The following is a 19508-nucleotide window of genomic DNA, read 5'->3' on the forward strand; positions in this document are numbered from 1 at the left end:
ATCCAAAAATCAAGTAATGTAAGTCATTGGGTGTGTGTGGGACCTAAATTTTTAACTGACAGACTAAAGAGAGAGTAGCATCTCGACACTATCCACCGTCAATTTTTACCTGATTGAACAGTGTGATATGTTTAGTTTGTTCGTTTTTTAATTTCGCGCAAAGCTACACGAGGGCTATCTGCGCTACCCGTCCCTAATTCAATAGTGTAAGACTAGAAGGAAGGCTAGAGGGAATACAGCTATTCATCACTTGTCACAGCCAACTCATGGGTTACTCATTTACCAACGAATAGTGGGATTGACCGTAACGTTATAACGCCCTCACGGCTAAAAAGGCGAGTATGTTTAGTGTAACGGGAATTCAAACTCTCGACCCTCAGATTAGGGGTCAAGTGCCTTAACCACCTGACCATGCCGGGCCAGTTCACATTCTGAGAACACTTACTAACGGGTCATTATCAGCTCAAGATCAGACGTAACTTTATCGTGTGTTGATAAAGTGCAATGTGTGATAAAAATTATCTGTACCTATCACTCGAAGCCAAAAATGACCAAAAACCTTAAAATGTATATTACTGAGCCAAAATAAAAAGAAGCCAAATAACAGATCAAATTTAGACCAGGTTCTAGAATAAAGTTGTGATTAATGTTGCATTTAGTATTTACTTAGTCAAAAAAGGATACTTTATGTATATTTCTGTGTATTAAACGTTTAGCGATGAATACCTTACGTTTTGTAATCTCTTTCTGGCATGTGTTCAAAATTTTGTATATGTATTTATGAGTTTAAGAATTTTTTTCTTTTTTGTAAGTGTAGCAGAACCTTGAATGGCCAGGTGGTTAAGAGGCTTGACTTGAAATTTGAGAGTCGTGGACTCGTATCCCAGTCCCACTAAACATGCTTACCTTTTCAGCTTTGGGGTTATATGTGATGGCCAATCCCACTATTCGTTGGTAAAAGAGTAGCCCAACAGTTGGCTGTAGGTGGTGATGACTAGTTGTCTTTCCTCTAGTCTTACACTGCAAAATTAAGGACGGCTAGCGCAGATAGCTCTAGAGTACCTTTGCGCGAAATTCAAAAATAAACAAACTTCTATTCTTTCACTGCTAAATTAGGAACGGCTATCGCAGATAGACAAACAACCTTGAATATCACTCCTAATCTATATATTCGTCACATTTTGTCAAGAGCTGTTCTTCAGATCTCCCTTTAATAATTTTGTCGTAATGCACCTCCCACACTTCCCCTTCTACTACTCTAACTTTAACGTACCTCTTCAAACCTTCTAATGGCAAAAACAACAAATAAAAATTACACAAGTATTGAGCTCAAAACTTTCGAACTAACATATTTTTTTTAGGTTATGTTTAATATGGAGACGTAATTAAAGTTGAAAATAATAAAGCGCCTGTGTATGTAGAACATTAACGTTTTTTGATCCCATTTTAAGCAGGGCTTTATTTTCATTTCAGTCTTTTATTTTTCTAAATCCCGCAAAATCAAGGCCACAAAGTTATCAGTGCCATAATAACAGATAATCAGAGAATTAAAACACGCCTATTTCAAATTATGGTGAACCTAGCCTGATACTGGGAAGTGTTATTAAAAATAAAACTGGGAAATTTTATGGATATGAACTTTTTGTCGATACTATGCTAAGGAGAGCTTTTGAACTTGAGAAAATAATTACTTCATTTCAAAAAGTCGATTTTGTTTTCTAGTCGCTCACTTTTATTCTGAATGCCATGTTCACAGAACTTCGTTCTAAGTTATTTTTCTATTAACTGATGTATATTTATGTGTTTATAAACAGAAAAAGGAATATTATTACGCGTACTTTTTCAGTCGAACTGGGTAAATAGATAAACTAATTTTAAGTGTAGTGCAACAGGAAAATGTAATTTAAGTTACTTACTATGAAAGAGTAATGTTAATTTCAAAATATGGAAATGTTTTCCATCGCGGTCAGTGTACATACTTTCTATTGCTGAAAACAGGTAACAAATCTTCATTGTGCGTTATAACTAATTTACAATAAATATTGCTTGTTGTAGGCCACTGCTAAGAAACATTTTCTTACTAATACAAAATTTAGGTAATTGACTTAACCATATTATTCCAAACAGTTCTTGAAACGCCCAACAGTATGTTCGTGGATTGCTACCTATTTAAGACTTGTTTAGAAACAGAGCATTCCAAACACATTCTACTAGCATTAACAGTTAACTTAAAAAGTGGTGTATCGGGAACTTCTCTCGGATAACGTACATGATATTATGTGAGGACACCTCACTTACAACAATGTGTTCCAGGGCCACTTCAAATACACCTGCAGCATCATATGTCAGGTATTTTGTTCAAGTAGACTCATTTCACACAAGTAAACCCAGTGAATCATATTTCAGGGACACCTTTCAAGTTAACCCGTGGCATCATATGTCAGGAACACTTACACCTTTTAAGTAAACCTGTAGCATCATATGTCAAGTAAACCCATGATACCATATGTAAGGGGCACCTTTTAAGTAAGATCGTGGTATCAAGTGTCAGGGACATCTCAAGTACACAAACAGCATCATATATCAATGACACTTTTCAAATAAACTCGTTTCATGCATGTAAACCCAGTACACCTTACATCAGGGACACCTCAAAGTAAGCCTAACCTTTTGACTTTCTTTATAAAATTTTACTAATTGAATTCTCTGTATAATACTTAGCATTTATGTTTTTAATATCTGTTGTAAATGACGTGGGTGTCATGTCACTTAAAACTAGTTCATTGGTCTGCTCTAACTAGCCTGAGTGGATACATATGTTCCGCTGCTTAGTTAATCATCAAGAATCATTTCCACTGCTCTGGCAAACAAAGGTTTGTAACTGCTGTTATCTTGTATATTGAATCTACCATGGGCTTTTGGTATCATTTGGATTGAGATGTTGCTTCAGCAACATTATCACCTGGATTTCAGAGAGCACATCTTATGATGGATCCATAGCTTCTTGCATAGATGAACTCTCTCTCTCTCTGTTAAAACAAGAAGATACTCAATAATTCTTCTTTAAGTAAATTAAGTTCCACAACAGTCTTAATATAGCTCATCTCTTTACAATTTTACGTTACCTCATGTAAAACATATCTGAATGAGTTCTGACTTCTCCGCTGATGATATGGCTCTCTGGAACCAAGAGAGAAATGTTGGTGTTATCTGCTCTTCTCTTCAATACAATTCAAGTGGGTTAGATACTTAGGTTTTGTATGGTTTGTTTTGAATTTCTCGCAAAGCTAAACGAGGGCTATCTACGCTAGTCGTCCCTAATTTAGCAGTTTAAGACTAGAGGGAAAGCAGCTAGTCATCACCACCCACCGCCAACGTTTGAGCTACTCTTTTACCAACGAACAGTAGGATTGACCGTCACATTATAATGCCCCCACGACTGAAAGGGCGACCACATTTGGTGTGATGGGTATTCGAACCCGCGACCCTTAGATTACAGATACTTAGGTGTCTGACTGGGATTTTTTGTTTTACCCCACTCAAATGTAGTATGTGCATTTATCTCCCTATTTATGTTTGTTCTAATGCTTTATACTGCTGTTCTGGTACTATTAAGTGTACCTGTGTCTATGCTTTACAGTTCATAGCCCCTAAATCTTCTCGCTAACTTTTCTATGAGTTTTCTTTTCATATATCTGCTGTTTTTTGAAACAATTATCAGGTACGTCACTTTCTCTTTTACCTCGGCTTCTAGCATTGCTTCCACAGTCCTCTTTCAATCTCTACGTTTGATGTGCACCAGCTTTTTTAGTCTCTGCGTCTTTTGATTCCAGATGCAACTTTGAAACTGTAGTTATTTTTAAATATCCTACTCTGGGTTTTTTCTATGACGACTTTGTTGATTTGTCGTTTAATTAACTTTTGTGTGATGCTCTTATTCAGTTTCACTGGTTTTAAATTATCAAAGGTGTAAACAGATGGTTCTCATCACACCAGAACTGGACAACTGCTTGTGTGTACTTTGTCCATCCTTTAGCAAGTTTAAACATTTTTGTCTCTCAAACGAAGCTGGAATTTTATCAGCTGAACTGGTTGCAATTCTTTTCTCCTTAAATTGTTTTGTATCAGGTATATACGTTCATTGATATTTATTCTTTTTCATGATATTCCTTTATGATTTCGATAATTTACATATACGTATAAATATGTATTTGTTTTCCACCCTAATAACTTTTTTATCTATTGTATTTTGGCTCCCTAACCCTTTAATTCTACATTACTCTCGTATGAATGGGCCTAATGAACTAACATATCAAATGCATGTTGAATATACTTCTGTCACAAAAAAAGTAATTCCACTTACGTTTTACCTAACTGAAGCCATTTTTGACTTCCTTAATGACGTCTTATTATGAATAACAACTAGTTTGTGAACGCTTAACTTTGAAACTTTCCAAGTAAAACATTATTTCTCCTTATCTTGTTCTTCATTTTGGAAAGAGGAGGTATTTTAGGGTACGGTGTGTATTATGTATTTGAATAGTTTATCAAGAATACAATATGAATGTACATGGATCTGATTAAAGACACCAAAATTAAAGTAATAACAAGCCTACAAAAACTGAAGTGTTTGGACGACTGGAAGGAAGAATATTGGTGTATTATTCGCTACACAATAATATCTGTTTTCTTTAGCAAACAACTCTGAACGTCTTATTCTACGTGTGACAATATTACTACTATTATTCTATTCCTTCTTAATGTTTATAAAGCTTTCACACCATATTACAAGTTATCATTATGAAATTATATTAAAATAGGTATTAACTTAACAAATGATCCTATACTAATCATTCCTGCACCTCATTTTGCTGTTATGTCTGTACTTGCAATAATATTGATATATTATGTGGCATTTATTTAAAAAATCAAAAACACCCTCGTTTTAGTGTTTTATATTGATTAATCTTGTTATATTTGCATCTGGCACTTAAACTTATGTACAGATGTATTAAATTAAATTCGATTTCTTTTTTACTTGAAATACTTCAGTACGTGCCAATTGTTGAACTTTTCTGCTCAAAACTATGAGGGCCTTGCGTGGCTTTTCCTAGCGTTATCGAAGCTATATTAGATCGATTATAAATATGTGTTTCACCCGATTAAAATACATAGTGAGATATCACGTGCCATGTTTATCATTATACAAAGGACTTTTCATTTTCAGTGTTCATTAATTTGCTAATTTCTCGGTGTTTATTTTTAGGTATTTTCGAATATTATGTAGATAACCTGAAATGGAAATCAAGTTTTTGGAGTTTCCTATGTTAATACGGTGTGAGATGCTTTCTTGGGTTTATTTTCCCCCAAATTCTTTTAAAAACAGAATAAACTTTAATTTGTGTTACATATTTTATTATATGCACAAGAATTACTTCAATGTTAATTGCCCGGCATGGCCAAGCATGTTAAAGCGTGCGACTCATAATCTGATGGGCGCGGGTTCGCATCCCCGTCGCGCTAAACACGCTCGCCCTTTCAGCCGTGGGGGCGTTATAATGTGACTGTCAATCCCACTATTCGTTGGTAAGAAGAGTAGCCCAAGAGTTGGCGGTGGGTGGTGATGACTAACTACCTTCCCTCTAGTTTTACACTGCTAAATTAGGGACGGCTAGCATAGATAGCGAAATTTTGTACGAAATTCAAACAAACAAACCATGTTTGGGTGGCTTTTAAAAGACTCCGTAAATCATTACTAGATAAAAGACAGAAAGGAATGTCTTCGTATAACTGATTGCTCTACAAAATAGATGAAGCTAGTGTAAACTGAATAAGTAATTATAGTATTTAGTAAATATATACCGAATTTTTATTTATGAGCGGTATTTTATCTGTTTAAACCCAAAATAAGAATCATTAATTATATGGTAGTCATCAATAGTGCAACACAGACCTTCTGTTTCAGGACCATCTATACTGTATACATGTATATTTAATAAATATCATATGTGACCAGCTATTAGGTTTCATTGTACATTACTTATTGTCGCTCCCTCATGGCTCAGTTGTCAGACAGATGTCTTTTTGCGCTAGAAGTCGGGTTTTGATATCCGCTGTGGGCAGAGCACAGATGGGATATCCCATTGTGTGATTTCATGTTTAACAACAAATACACATTGCTTATTGTTAATTATTTAGTAATGACTGTAACGTTCTTGAAATGTCGAAAAATTTCAAAGTGCTATAACGACGATAATTTTTGCTTTCTTTCTATCTAAAAAACAAAACAAAAAAATTTAATCTCGAGAAACTATTTTCCCACAACAGGAACAGAAAAATTTGCAGTGTGGCTCCATCTATGAAATAAATGTAACAGCATGAATTATCAGAATTTTTAATAATATAAAATTTTAAATGTGCATGCTTTATTTATTTGTTTGTTTTTACAGATTCTTTTTTATTTGTGATATATAGAGGCCAACTCTTGATATATAGATTCAAAGAGTGGGACTCTATTCAGTTAAATGCGCTTGGTCATATATGTACGTCATACATATCTCAGCCTTCGGACTGAAGAGCCCTGATATTCGACGAAGACATTCTTCGCTATTCAAAATTTCATAAGTAATGCAGTTGAAAAATTACTACACGTTACTTTCTCTTTTCACTCAAATTATTGGAAAGTTAGAAACAGAATATCAGTTTTGTATCTTATTATTATTGAAAACGTTTATGAAATGTAACAGGTTTAAAAGTGTACAAGTCGGATGAATAAATATATTTACAGTGAAAAAACGAGTTACGGCAAAATGTAGATAAATTATTTGTCATGTAACTGACTAATGCATTGATTAATATATTAATTTGAAAACTAACACTGATTGATATTATTATGTATTGTATACTTTGCAAGCTTCAGGCATAGCTGTCCCTAATTCTGCAGTGCTAACCAGAGGAAGGAAAACTAACCGCCTATACTACTACACTTTGTTAAATAGCGGAGTTAATAGCTCGTTTATAGCTGAAAATAGCGAATGTGTTCGTTTCGCTTGAACCTCAACTCTTTCGTGCAGCAGCCCGGGACAACAAACACTAGACCACATATGCCCCAACTTTATCAAGAAGTAGAGGTTTATCTTATTTAATTTCAACTGATAACCAATTTATAATTGAAGTGGTGTCTTGTTTTGGTGAATTAGTGTCAATACTTCTTTTACGTTTGAAATTCAAATACGTATATGATGCATGTCAACTACGAAATGTAATCTTCACACCTAATGCATTACGCTCTACAAATGAGTCCCAGCAGTTACGTCGACTTTTTGTTGTTGTAACGAAATGACAGCAATGCAGTAATATTTTCCATCGCATTCCCAGTAGCTTTTGAGACTTCAACGTATCTGATAGACTGCCAACCGAAAACAGAATTATTTTTCATATCGACACAAAATTACACAGTGTTGGCTACATTCCCCCAGGTGTCGACACGAGTACAGATCTACATGTACCTCTGGCTGACACAAACACAATGTTACAGAATTTGAAATTCCTTTGACGCGGTATGTTTTATATAACGTTATTGTATATACATGTTCCTCGATATAGTTGTAATACAAAATGCTGTTACTTATTGAAATTTTAAACCACGCGTGATTGCCTAACCTTTTTGAAAGATGGAGGAGTCAAAAAAAGAGCTAAGTTAAGCTAATGTAGTGATAATGTATGTACAATAAATAGAAAAATTAGGGGTATAGTGTTTTCTCCTATGTTTTAGGCACCCGTGAAACCACATATTCCTAAACATGTTTGAATAAATATTTTGACTTCTCTTCAAAAAATAAGAAATTCTCATCTGCTTTTCTTACCTAATGTGAGGGTGTTTGGTTTGTCTTGTGACAAATTTACTGTTATAAATTTATTTTAGTGCTACGTTTGTTTCAGAGTGGTTTCGTTTTTTGCATGTAACGTATACTCTTGATTCTGTATGACGCAAGTCCCGCCTGCTCTCAAAATATGTAGAAGCTTCTTGAGAGTAAGAATCAATAATACTTGTTTTACTAAAATGCTGGCGTGCTCGATCCTTGTTGAAACTTCTAGAAACTCGCGTGATTGCAATGTAAAACCAACGTGCCGAAAGAAAAATATTATTGGTCAACTACAATATCTTCGAAATGAGACGCAAAATTTGAGCGCTTTCGAATAGTTGACTATTCCTTTTCAGAACTATTCTTTATTCTCCTAAAGAAGAACAATCAACTATTCAAAGGCGCCCGATTTTGGGGTTGCGTTTTAAAAAATATTATAACTTTTTAAGTGATCCTGTGTGCTAACTACTTAACCTGAATTATTCAGCTACAGTCAGTGTGCTATAGACCTCAGAGGCTATAATTGTAATTAACGCTTATTAATCGGAAAGGTACAGAATTGGACCATGAACGTACGTACATTTTGAACATTATGAACCGTTCAACTTCAGTGAATTAACTTCAGACGTTAGTATTTCTACGAGGACATTAAATATCTTCACTGGACAAATTCAGCGTGTAAGAGTGTGAGGCCAACCAAACTAGTTAGCTTATGCAGGGTGTGACAGTATGAACTCATAATTAACTTGTTCATCGTGGACTCAGATCGTTCATAAAATATTCAGTTCTCCCGGATATAAAACTCAGTGTTATCTGTTGTTTGTAAAACTTTTGTATATAAAACCATCATTTGTAATAACTATTAGTAGTAATCATCATTATGTATTGCATTTTTGTTATTTGTATATTAAAATATATTTGTGTTAAGAAAGAAAATTGTTTGTATCAATCTCATTGACAAATTTCATAAATTTGATTTACATATTAACATTTAATTAACTTACAAGTTAAAAATAAAATTTCCGGTTATAACGTACATAACGTAATAAATCGGAGATTCGTCTGAAATAAATCATAATTCGTAACAGTCTACACTTTTGTTTGAAATCAATAACTATCAAACATTTATAGTGACCATGAAGTTTCGTATGAAAAATTTATGCTTGCAAATATTCTTATAGTTCAAATATAAACTTATGTGTGTAAAAATGCATTTTCCTTTTTTTGCACGCAAAATACAATACAAACAATTGTTGATTGTTTTGGATATTCGCACACCTAGCATTCCTTTATTTGAACTGATAGACTAGAAGGAAGGCAGCTGATCAACATTACCCTTCACTAACACTCAAGTACTCTACTCGAATGACCGGATTTTACCCTCGCTTTTATAACGCATTCACAGTGCACGAAGTAAGGAGCACAATTTTGTAATAACGGTATTCAAGTCATGGATTACCATATTCACAGTGCGGCACGCTAGTCAGTAAACCACGCCCGACTCCAGCATTAATGAGCATTATTTGAACTTTCACAAAACTACTTCCTGCAGGCCCTCCATACAAAGACACTATTAATAAAAATATGTCAACAATATTAAGGATTTGGCAACTGATTATAATTTCACGACAAATTCCTCCTTTTGGTACGCTAATTTACTCCATCAGATCGTAAGCTTTGTCATACTAGTTTGTTACAATACAGGAGCGATGTTATGAATCCATTTCCTTACGGCTGTTCTAAGAACGTCATTTATCTGGAAATGCTAACCTACTCCGTCAAAAAAAAAGATGTTGGATATCACGTGGTACTGGATCAGGATTATAGATGAGATGGAAAAACTCTTTATCCAAAGTTTTTAGGTAGTTTAAAGTTAATAATTCTCTTTTGTCAGAATTAAAAGAGTTGAGTAAAACCAGTTTTAGAACAATAGTAAAAAAATAGTATTTCAAAATATTATTTTATTATAAAAGTAGTAAATACGTTTGATCTACAATTTCTACATTGTTCCAAAATTCACCAGCTAGTAGAAAATACACTTGTTCTACAGTTTCTACATGGTTTCAAACACACTAGCAGATCAGTCTTTCGTACATTACATCTCCGATGCTCTAATATTTTATTTAATGTGCTTTATTATTTTTTTGTTTTTGTAATATGTGTCTGTGTCTATGTGTATATTGTTAGACAATATTAGATAAGATTTTGAATGCTATACGTCCTAAAGGTAAGTTAAGATTTAGTTTTAGGCCAAGGTTACAGCTGAATGTTTCCTGTATTATTTGCCAACACGATTGTTTTTGTCAGGTACAGCCCAAATTGAATCAGTTATTAAAACTGTGAAGCAATACAGTAAGATCAAAAAGTGGTGAGACTCCATGTCCTTCATTATAATACTGTACTACTACAGTACACGCTTTCTATATTCGTAGTATCGGCAGTGCAGATGGAAAACACATATAATTATATATATATATACATATATTATCTACAAATTTGACTTGTGGTGTTTTCACCAGATTGGTACCTTTGTGATACATCGATTAAACGGCCTACCCGGAACTCTTAAAGCTCGGAAATAGCCGTCTCTTAAACTTAAAATCGCTTACAAGTCAGTCTAATGTGCGACTACTTTTAACGGAATAGCTGTTACGTCTGTAACAATCCGTAGCTAAAAGCATATCACGCAGTCCTACACGCTATCAACTCTGACCTATCTATTACTACACTTGTAAAACAGTTAATTAATAAAGTGAATGAATAATCAAATAGCAAATATATTTAATGATATTCAGTTTTATCTGTCCTGAAAATGAACTCGCATTTCATTTCAACGAATCTAAAATAAAAATAAAAACACAAATATACTTTAGTAAACATTTTGTACAACAACATTAAAAACTTATTAAAGTTTTAAAAAGTGTAACTTGAGTCATAGAATAACATTATACATTTGTTTACTGATAGTATTAAGTATGTTAAAATGTAGCTTTAACTAAACTAACACAAGAAATGTCCACATGTTACAGTCTTAATTTATCCCTTCAAATAAAAGAGACCGTAGTTATCAAAGTCTAATGTTAGGCTTAAGAGAAGTGGACTTAACAGATTTCTGTGTCTACAATTAGAATTGTTTTGTATCATTCTTGAAATCCGATATTTAATGAAGAAATGTTTCACTAAAAATACAAATTTGACCGTAGATGTTTTGCAGGTCTCTGCTAGTCTGTCTATAAAAAATATACCTATAGAAAAGAATCTGTATTATCTAATATTAATAGTTAAAGTTAAGTAGATAGGAAAACAAACTTTTTCAAACAGTAAAAGGCACGTATAACTTTTGGAGAACTAAAGTGATTTGTGTGAAGAGGAACATTAAGGTTACAGTAGTAAAGAGGGGGAAGTGTGGGAGGTGCATTACGATAAAATTATTAAAAGAAGATCTGAAGAACAGCACTTGACAAAATGTGACGAATATATAGATTAGAAGTGAAATTCAAGGTTGTTTGTCTTGAACTTCGCGCAAAGCTATACGAGAGCTATCTGGGCTAAGATGACCCTAATTTAGTAGTGTAAGACTAGAGGGAAGTCAGCTATTCATCGAAAGGCGTGAAATTCAAAAAGAAATTACATAGGTCTGCGATCACATATCACAACGTAAAAGAGAGCAAGAAAAACCCAAATGTTGTAACTGCGGCGAAGGAAAGACAACAAATTATAAAGGCTGTGAAAAATATAAACAAATTAAACAATGACTCTATGAAATAAAAAACACAACATTAAATGACAACGAAACGACAATCACAAATACACGACAAACAAAACCAACACCTACATAAGACAAAATAATATACGCACAAACACTTGGAGAAACAATCACACAACAACAACCAAAACAAAACGAAGAGCAAAAATCAACAGACACGACAAACAATATTACGCTGGTAAAAAACAAAAATACGCATGTACCAAAACCACAAGATAATAGCAACTCCACAATGGAAACAAGGACAAACGACAAGACAAACCTCATTGTAAATATAATTACAAATATTTTTACAGACTTTATAGCAAAGTACTAAAAATCCACACAAACAAATTCCTTTGATCTTCTAATAAACACAGCAAAAAAAGCACATCATGCTCAACATATCAAAAATATTAACAATATTTTAGGATACCTGCAATTAACCTAAATCCACAGTTGTGTATATCAGCTTCCAAGGTATACGAGATCGAAGACATACTTCAACAAGCTAACTCCGAAATTGTAATATTAAGCGAAACGTCACTATACAAAACCAATAGATTCAAAATACCATACTACACAACCATCAGGACAGATAGCTTAGACAAACAGGATAAAAATAGAGGAATGTTGCTACTACACATAACTAATCTATAGTAAGAGAAACTCAAATCAGCAGCAATAACGAACATATGACTGCCGATATCCTGCCAAGTAATCGTTCAACCGTTACAATAGTAATTTATTGCTCACCCACAAAACAAATAGACTTAAATTTACTTAATAACATTTTTTCCCACAATCAAAACACTATTTTAACAGGAGATTTAAACAGTAAGCATATCACCATTGGGTGCAACTACACAAATACAAATTGAAGACACCTACTACAATTCATAGATGAAAATAACATAGCCTTCCTGAATGATGACACGCCCACGCGTATCACGTATGCCACTAATACAAGTGACATACTAGGCATATGTCAAAGCTCGTACGTACAATATGAGCCAAACCTTAGTAAAATTTAATGTGGGAAAAAATGCAGACAGTGATCATTTACCTGTATGGTGTGTCTTCGATCTCACCACCTATAAAAATACAATATATTGAAAAGAAAAATTCGACTCCAAAAAAGCAAATTGGAAGGAATACCAAAAACAACTAGACCATCGGCTATCAAATACAATTATGAAAACAATCAATAATAAAAGAGGTATTGATAAATACTGTCAAATAATCACGGAGTGCCTTCAAACAGCAGCTAATAAAGCAAAACCAAAACAACAATATAAAACCACAAACAATGAACGGAAACCGCATAAACGACTAATAACATTAATCAAGCTAAGAAGACAGTTTATGCAAACAAGAGATAAAGAATTAAAAACACACAAATAAATAAAACATAAACCAAATCAGAGCAGAAGCCAAATTATTAAAACAAGAAAAATAAAACATTTTCCGCTCTAAACTAAATGAAAAATCAGACCCAAAACAATTTTAGATACATTTAAAAAGACTCAAAAATGGAGACACAGCAATAAGAAAAGACCGACCGCTAGAACACAATAATACCATAGAACATACAAACAAAGAAAAAACAGAAGCGTTTAAACAACAATTTTAAAACACACAACGACCCAAACACATACTTTTACAACAAAGTAAACAACTATATAATGAATATCATTGAATTGTTCGAACCACACTTCCCAGTCAACATAAATAACTGTCAAATCAACACCACAAACGACCACACAAACACAATGCTAACAAACACAGTATTTGTACAAGAACTTACAGAAGCAATAACAAAGACTAAAAACAAATCTCCAGGAGAAGACGGTATACAAACCATCCTTCTTAAAGAAGGCACACTGAAATTATTTGATCAACTCACAGCAATTTTTAATTTATCATTATACTCTGGTTATATCCCGGTTTCTTGGAAGTATGCAAATGTATTAATGTTCCATAAAGAAGGAAAGCCAGCCAATAATCCAAATGACTATCGACCAATCAGCCTGACCAGCTGTGTGGGCAACATTCGTGAAGGAATAATTAGTAACAGACTCTACATTCCTGGAGATAACATCAAAATTACTAGAAGAACAAAATGGATTCAGAAAATTCAGACAAACTACAGACCATTTAGTTAGATTAACAGAAGCAGTTGTTGATAGTCTTAATAAACGAGAATGCACTGTCGCTTGCTTTCTCGATATTGAGAAGGCTTTCGACACTGTATGACATAACGGTCTCCAGTTCCGAATGCAAGAAATGGGACTACCGCGGGGAATTATCAAAATTTCTGGAAAACAGAAAACGTAGAGTTAATGTTGAAGGGACCTTCTCAGAGTATTTTACTCCAGAAGTAGGCGTCCCTCAAGGAGGGGTGGTTAGCCCTATCTTATTCGTCATATACGTGAATAATATGCCTCTAAAAGATCCAAATAATGGATACTCCTCATAGTTCGCTGACGATGTGGCAGTCTGGAAAATTGCACCAACACCAGTAATAGCAGCCACAGACATACAACCACAAATAAATAGAATAAGTGAATATGGTCAAAATAAACACAACTAGTAGTATTCACAAAGTTAACTAAACACAAAAAAGCACAACATCAGATCTATATGAATGGCGCATTCCTTCAGACTGGTACATCTGCAAAAGTTTTAGTGCTAACATCCTACTCTAAATTAACATGATAAACCACACAAATAATATTAAAACAAGAATTTGGCGAAGAACAAACTACAACTAGGTGTCTAACTGGTAAATATAGTGGAGCAACAGCAGACAATATTTTAAAACTATATAAAACATACATTAAACCCGTGATGACTACTACAAACAATACAGAATACACTACTCCCCCAGAACTACCTCATCAAAATTTATGCATAAATACGCAAACATAGCAACAATAGAGGATAGACTCCTACATAGTACAATACATTATTTTGACAAAATTTGGAGAAAAAACGAGCTAGTAAGCGAACTAGACAGGTACTGCATATATGATGAGGATGGTCCTAAACGCCTTTCAAATAAAACAAAAAGGCCACCTATAAACTAGACTCCACATTAGTTTAAGGATCAACTAATAAACGTTGAAAGGGATTTATATGAATGTTTTATCTAGTGATAGTGCAAGTTATTATGGAATTTTCAAGAGAAATGATTTATTTGCACCAAGTGTATGTGTAGATAGTGCATGGACATTGCCTTGATAGGGGCCTAAGTAAGTGCGGATTACTATGGACTTCGTGTAAAATTTTTAAATACACTTGACCGTTACTAAAACTAGTACAAAGGAAGGAGGAAGAGGTCAACGAAACACGACCCTCCCGGGTACACAAACACAATTACCCAAATAACGATGAGAGAGAGAGAGCGATGGGTTTATTGTTTTGAAACATTTATATTTTCTATAGTAATTCCTGTTACGTTGAATCCTAAAATGATATATATTTTCTTCCGTCACGTACAGATTTTTAACAGAACGTCACGTGTACTTTTATATAAATGAATAATTTTCATTAAAATCGGTTCACATTTTGTTATTTTTAAAATACCGACAACCACTGCTATCGCTTTCTCTAGACCAATCGCGATCTGAATATTATACCTTGTTCTAGAACCCACGAGAAACACACCGCTAGAATATAGATGGTTAACAGGCCCAATGACGTGACATTTCTGGATAATATTTGTTTGGATGTGCACTTCAACATTATTTTTTTCCTTTTCAATATTATTTGTTCGTCACTATGGCATAAGATGTTGTGTAAATTACCCAAATTTATACTGTTATGTTTGTGGTAAATTGTTGTTGGGCCTTAGATTAGAAAACCGACTTTGGATGAACAATTCGATAGGACATTAAGTAAAGTTGAAAAAAAAGCGTGGATTGCCTTTAAAAATGTTATTGACATTTTTTTTTAGGAAACAAAAAACATTACAAATATATTGTTAATAGCATGCTTTATAAATATTGTTAATAGCATGCTTTATAAATATTGTTAATAGCATGCTTTATAAATATTGTTAATAGCATGCTTTATAAATATTGTTAATAGCATGCTTTATAAATATTGTTAATAGCATGCTTTATAAATATTGTTAATATCATGCTTTATAAATTCAAAGAGTTGGTTTGTAATACTAGCTTGAAAGCTCATTTCTTTCACTTACATATTGACTATTTCTCTGAAACTTCCGGTGTCGTCATCGAAGAACAAGGAAAAAGGTTTCATCAAGACATTAAGGGAAATGGAGAGCAGGTATCAGGGAAAGTGGAACATCAACATGATGGTTGATTACTACTAGGCATTGAAACGAGACGTTCCAGGCCGAAAACATAAAAGAAAGACCACAACACGTAGTTTGAGACTAAATGACGTAAAATTCACAAACAAAATCAGAATGAATGATGATGCAAATTTGTTTTACACCAATATTCTTCCCTTTTCTTCAGTTTTTTTTGTTGTTGTTAACAAACTTGATAATAAAAAATGTTCATTGTGGTGAACTAAATAATGATTTGATCTAATTTGTTTTTCTCTTCCCGATTTGTAGAAAATGTTTACGTGATAGAAAAAAAATTGATATTATTTTAAAAACAATTACTCTAACTTGATAACGGGATTAAACTGTCATTCCTATGACAGACTAAAATAAATAAATTGGGTCAATTGAATCATCACACACACAGAAAAGAAAATACACTCTACTGATTGATCTTCCAAACAAGGATAGTGTGTATAGCTTTATGAAATTATTATTCAAACAATGAGAATAGTGCACACTGAATTGTTACACAAATAATAAACAGGATGCATACACTAAATTATCACAGTTAAAGATAACACAATTGAATGAATTATATAATAAAATAAAACACAATCCACTGAATTAACACATAAACAAAGATAACAAAGTAAACCACGTTACGATACCTAAACGGTCATAAGGTCAACTGAACTATCACACAAGAGAAAACAGAGTATACCTTCAACTTAATCATCTCATCAACAAAGAGAATACAGACACAGAATTATCACACAAAAACATGCAGTTCAATGAATTATTACACAAACGATAACACAGTCTAATTGATTATTACATGAAAAATAAGTTTGTTGAACCATCATAGGTTTGTTTGTTGCTTGTTTTTCTTAAATTAAGCACATAGTAAATGGGCTATCTGTGGTTTATCCACCACGGGTATCAAAACCCGGTTTCTTGCGGTGTGAGTCCGCAAACATTCCTCTGTGCTACTGGGGGCGAATTATAATAGGAAGAAATAGAATACAGTTCGTTGAATCATTACACACACAAAAATAATACATTTCACTGAAGTTCCCCAAAAGAAAAAATAATAATACAGTCCATGAATTTTCACATAAGTAAATAAATTACAGATGCTGGATTATTATACGAAAATAACACAGTCCAGCAATTTATCACACAAATAGTGGAAAAAAATATGCCCTGAATTATCACACAAAGAGTGGAAAGAATATGATCTTCTGAATTATCATATAAACAATGAAAGAGGGTGTGGATATCTGAAATATCACACGAAAGAATCTTGTCCACAGAATGATCTCACAAATGAAAATAGAAAATCCAGTCCACTGACTAAGAATTTGAGCACTTCATCTATAATTGGTTCAATACAAATATTGGCAAGAAAATCGAATAAACAGATCTTCAATTACACACTTAAGACATCCAACATGACTACCGAAACTGATATTTTTGCCTGGACTCTTTGTTAACACCCAGACAAAAAGATATGCTTCATACTTAGCCACAGATCACTGCAGTTAGGGAAAGCCCATGTCAGAGATATAAAAGTGTCATGTTCGTTTTTGAATCAACTAAGTATCGTATTGAAAAAAAAAACTGTAATACAACATCTTATAACATTTCATCAATTTTATTTAAGATTTGACATGTTTCTAGGTTTATCAATATCCACTACTTGATGTTTTGATGCACTAAATGCTTCAATTTTCCAGAGATTTTGTTTCTTGGTTTGTTATTAAGCCACATAATGTTATACAATAGGCCATGTCCTACCTACTGCTGCCATCGAAATCCGACATTTTTTTTTTGGGGGTGGGGGGAAGGGACTGCTCTTAAGAACGATATATATTAGAAAGATATGACTAGATGTTGAGTGAGTTTAACAATAAGGAAGGTTCTATATTCCAACCAAACCTTAATGACTGAGAGAGGTGAGGCTTATTGGACGCCATCTTGATTGAGAACTAAATAATTGTTTTTTTTAGAAAATGGTGTTCACTGAGAGGTAACTTGTCGAGAGCTTATCCTTGTTGAAAAGTTCAATGCTATCATTCATCTTTTCCTGAATAAGTTTCTCGAATCACTCATTTAGTATGGATCACAACATTTTATGGGGAAGTTTTATGCTTACTAGTCTATAAAATGCCACCAGTGACACAGCGGTATGTTTGCAGACTTATAACGCTATAATCCGGGTTTCGATACCCGTGGTGAGTAGAGCATAGATAGCCATTGTGTAGCTTCGTGCTTTATTACAAATAACTACATGAACCGCATTACAAACTAGTCATGCTACCGTTTCTCTGCCGTGTCACTACACAGTTGTTACCCAGGTAAGGTTTTTATATTGTGTAACACTTCCACAAGTACGACGATTTAAACAGAACATGTGGGCTGTTTTTACAGATTTATCCTGCGTTGGTTCCGTCTTCAGACAACATACAGTCCAGAATATCGCTCAACATCAAAAAAGCATAGACGTCTACTTAAAAAAGTCCACAAACTGAATAAATTGACTAAACACAGCTTGAGAAAAGAAGCAAGCAGATTATTTCAACTTTTTTCCGCAAAATTACTCTTTGTAGATTACATACTGGTAAAAACTAGTCTTGTCAAAACTTAAATTTAAGCTTGTTATGTTCAGCGACCGTGACACAGGTATACACGCCCGTTCAATTTTTGCTTAGTTTTTATGTGTTACCAATTTATGAAAGTGTATTGGAACAAATTGTTTCCTTCATGGATCATACCTGTTGTCATGACAACGAGAAGCGGTCGCTCACTGAACAGATCAACGGGTCGTAATTTAAAATGAACTGGTAGAAACGCAATTGAGCTACAGCCTCGAGCAAAAGCGCGCGGTTTTTTAGAAGTATCTGTAGCAGGAGAGACCAGAGGGCAATGACCGTTAAATGCGAACGAGTGGATGTTCTATGACAGCGGGGTAACAACCGCCGACCGCTAGAGTCAGGTTTAGCAGATCACTATTGTTGATGTGGTCGGTCGGTTGGCTACACGTATCCTCCTCTTTAGCTTGGGTATTCGTATTATATTACCAAGTCCAACTTAGTTCGTCCAGGATTTTCCAGCATCTGAAATCAAGTTACACAAACAAGGTAAGGAACGATATTTGACGGGAAAATAATTAATTTTGGAATCAAAGACTGAATAGAGTCGCGGAAGTGATAAGTCTCTTTTTTTTTTTATCAGTCACGTGACACAAGATCATACTCCGTATAAAAATATATGTACTTACCTTTATTAATGTCCGACACCATACGTAATTTCAGTGGTTTTTGAAAAACAACAACAGAAAATATTGATGTGTTTAACTTTGACAATAGACAGTTTACATTTCGGTTCAATTAACTTATCGTGTATATTAAACTAATAAAAATTATTTTTAAAACTGCACAAGGAGTTGTAAGATACATAGTGAGCTATCAGTTGTGTACCCTTCGGGGGATCAAAATCCAGTTTTAAACGTAATAAGCCGTCAAGTGTTGTTGAGTCACTGGAAAGATGAAGTAAAAACTTATGTTATTCCCAAAATTAATCGCACTGCTGTCAG

The 19508-nt window shown here is 33.8% G+C and overlaps 1 protein-coding gene across 1 annotated transcript in view; it reads left to right on the forward strand.

Moving 5' to 3' along the window:
* The first annotated feature begins 18773 nt into the window (after window positions 1-18773).
* Window positions 18774-19508, forward strand: part of LOC143225920 (MICAL-like protein 1) — a 36412-nt gene continuing 35677 nt past the window's right edge. Inside the window, exon 1 of the mRNA XM_076456159.1 lies at window positions 18774-19053. The gene's annotated coding sequence lies outside the window, so the exon portion shown is untranslated. The remainder of the gene's footprint in view (window positions 19054-19508) is intronic.

This window comes from Tachypleus tridentatus, chromosome 9, assembly GCF_004210375.1.
Source record: "Tachypleus tridentatus isolate NWPU-2018 chromosome 9, ASM421037v1, whole genome shotgun sequence".
Lineage (NCBI taxonomy): Eukaryota > Metazoa > Arthropoda > Merostomata > Xiphosura > Limulidae > Tachypleus > Tachypleus tridentatus.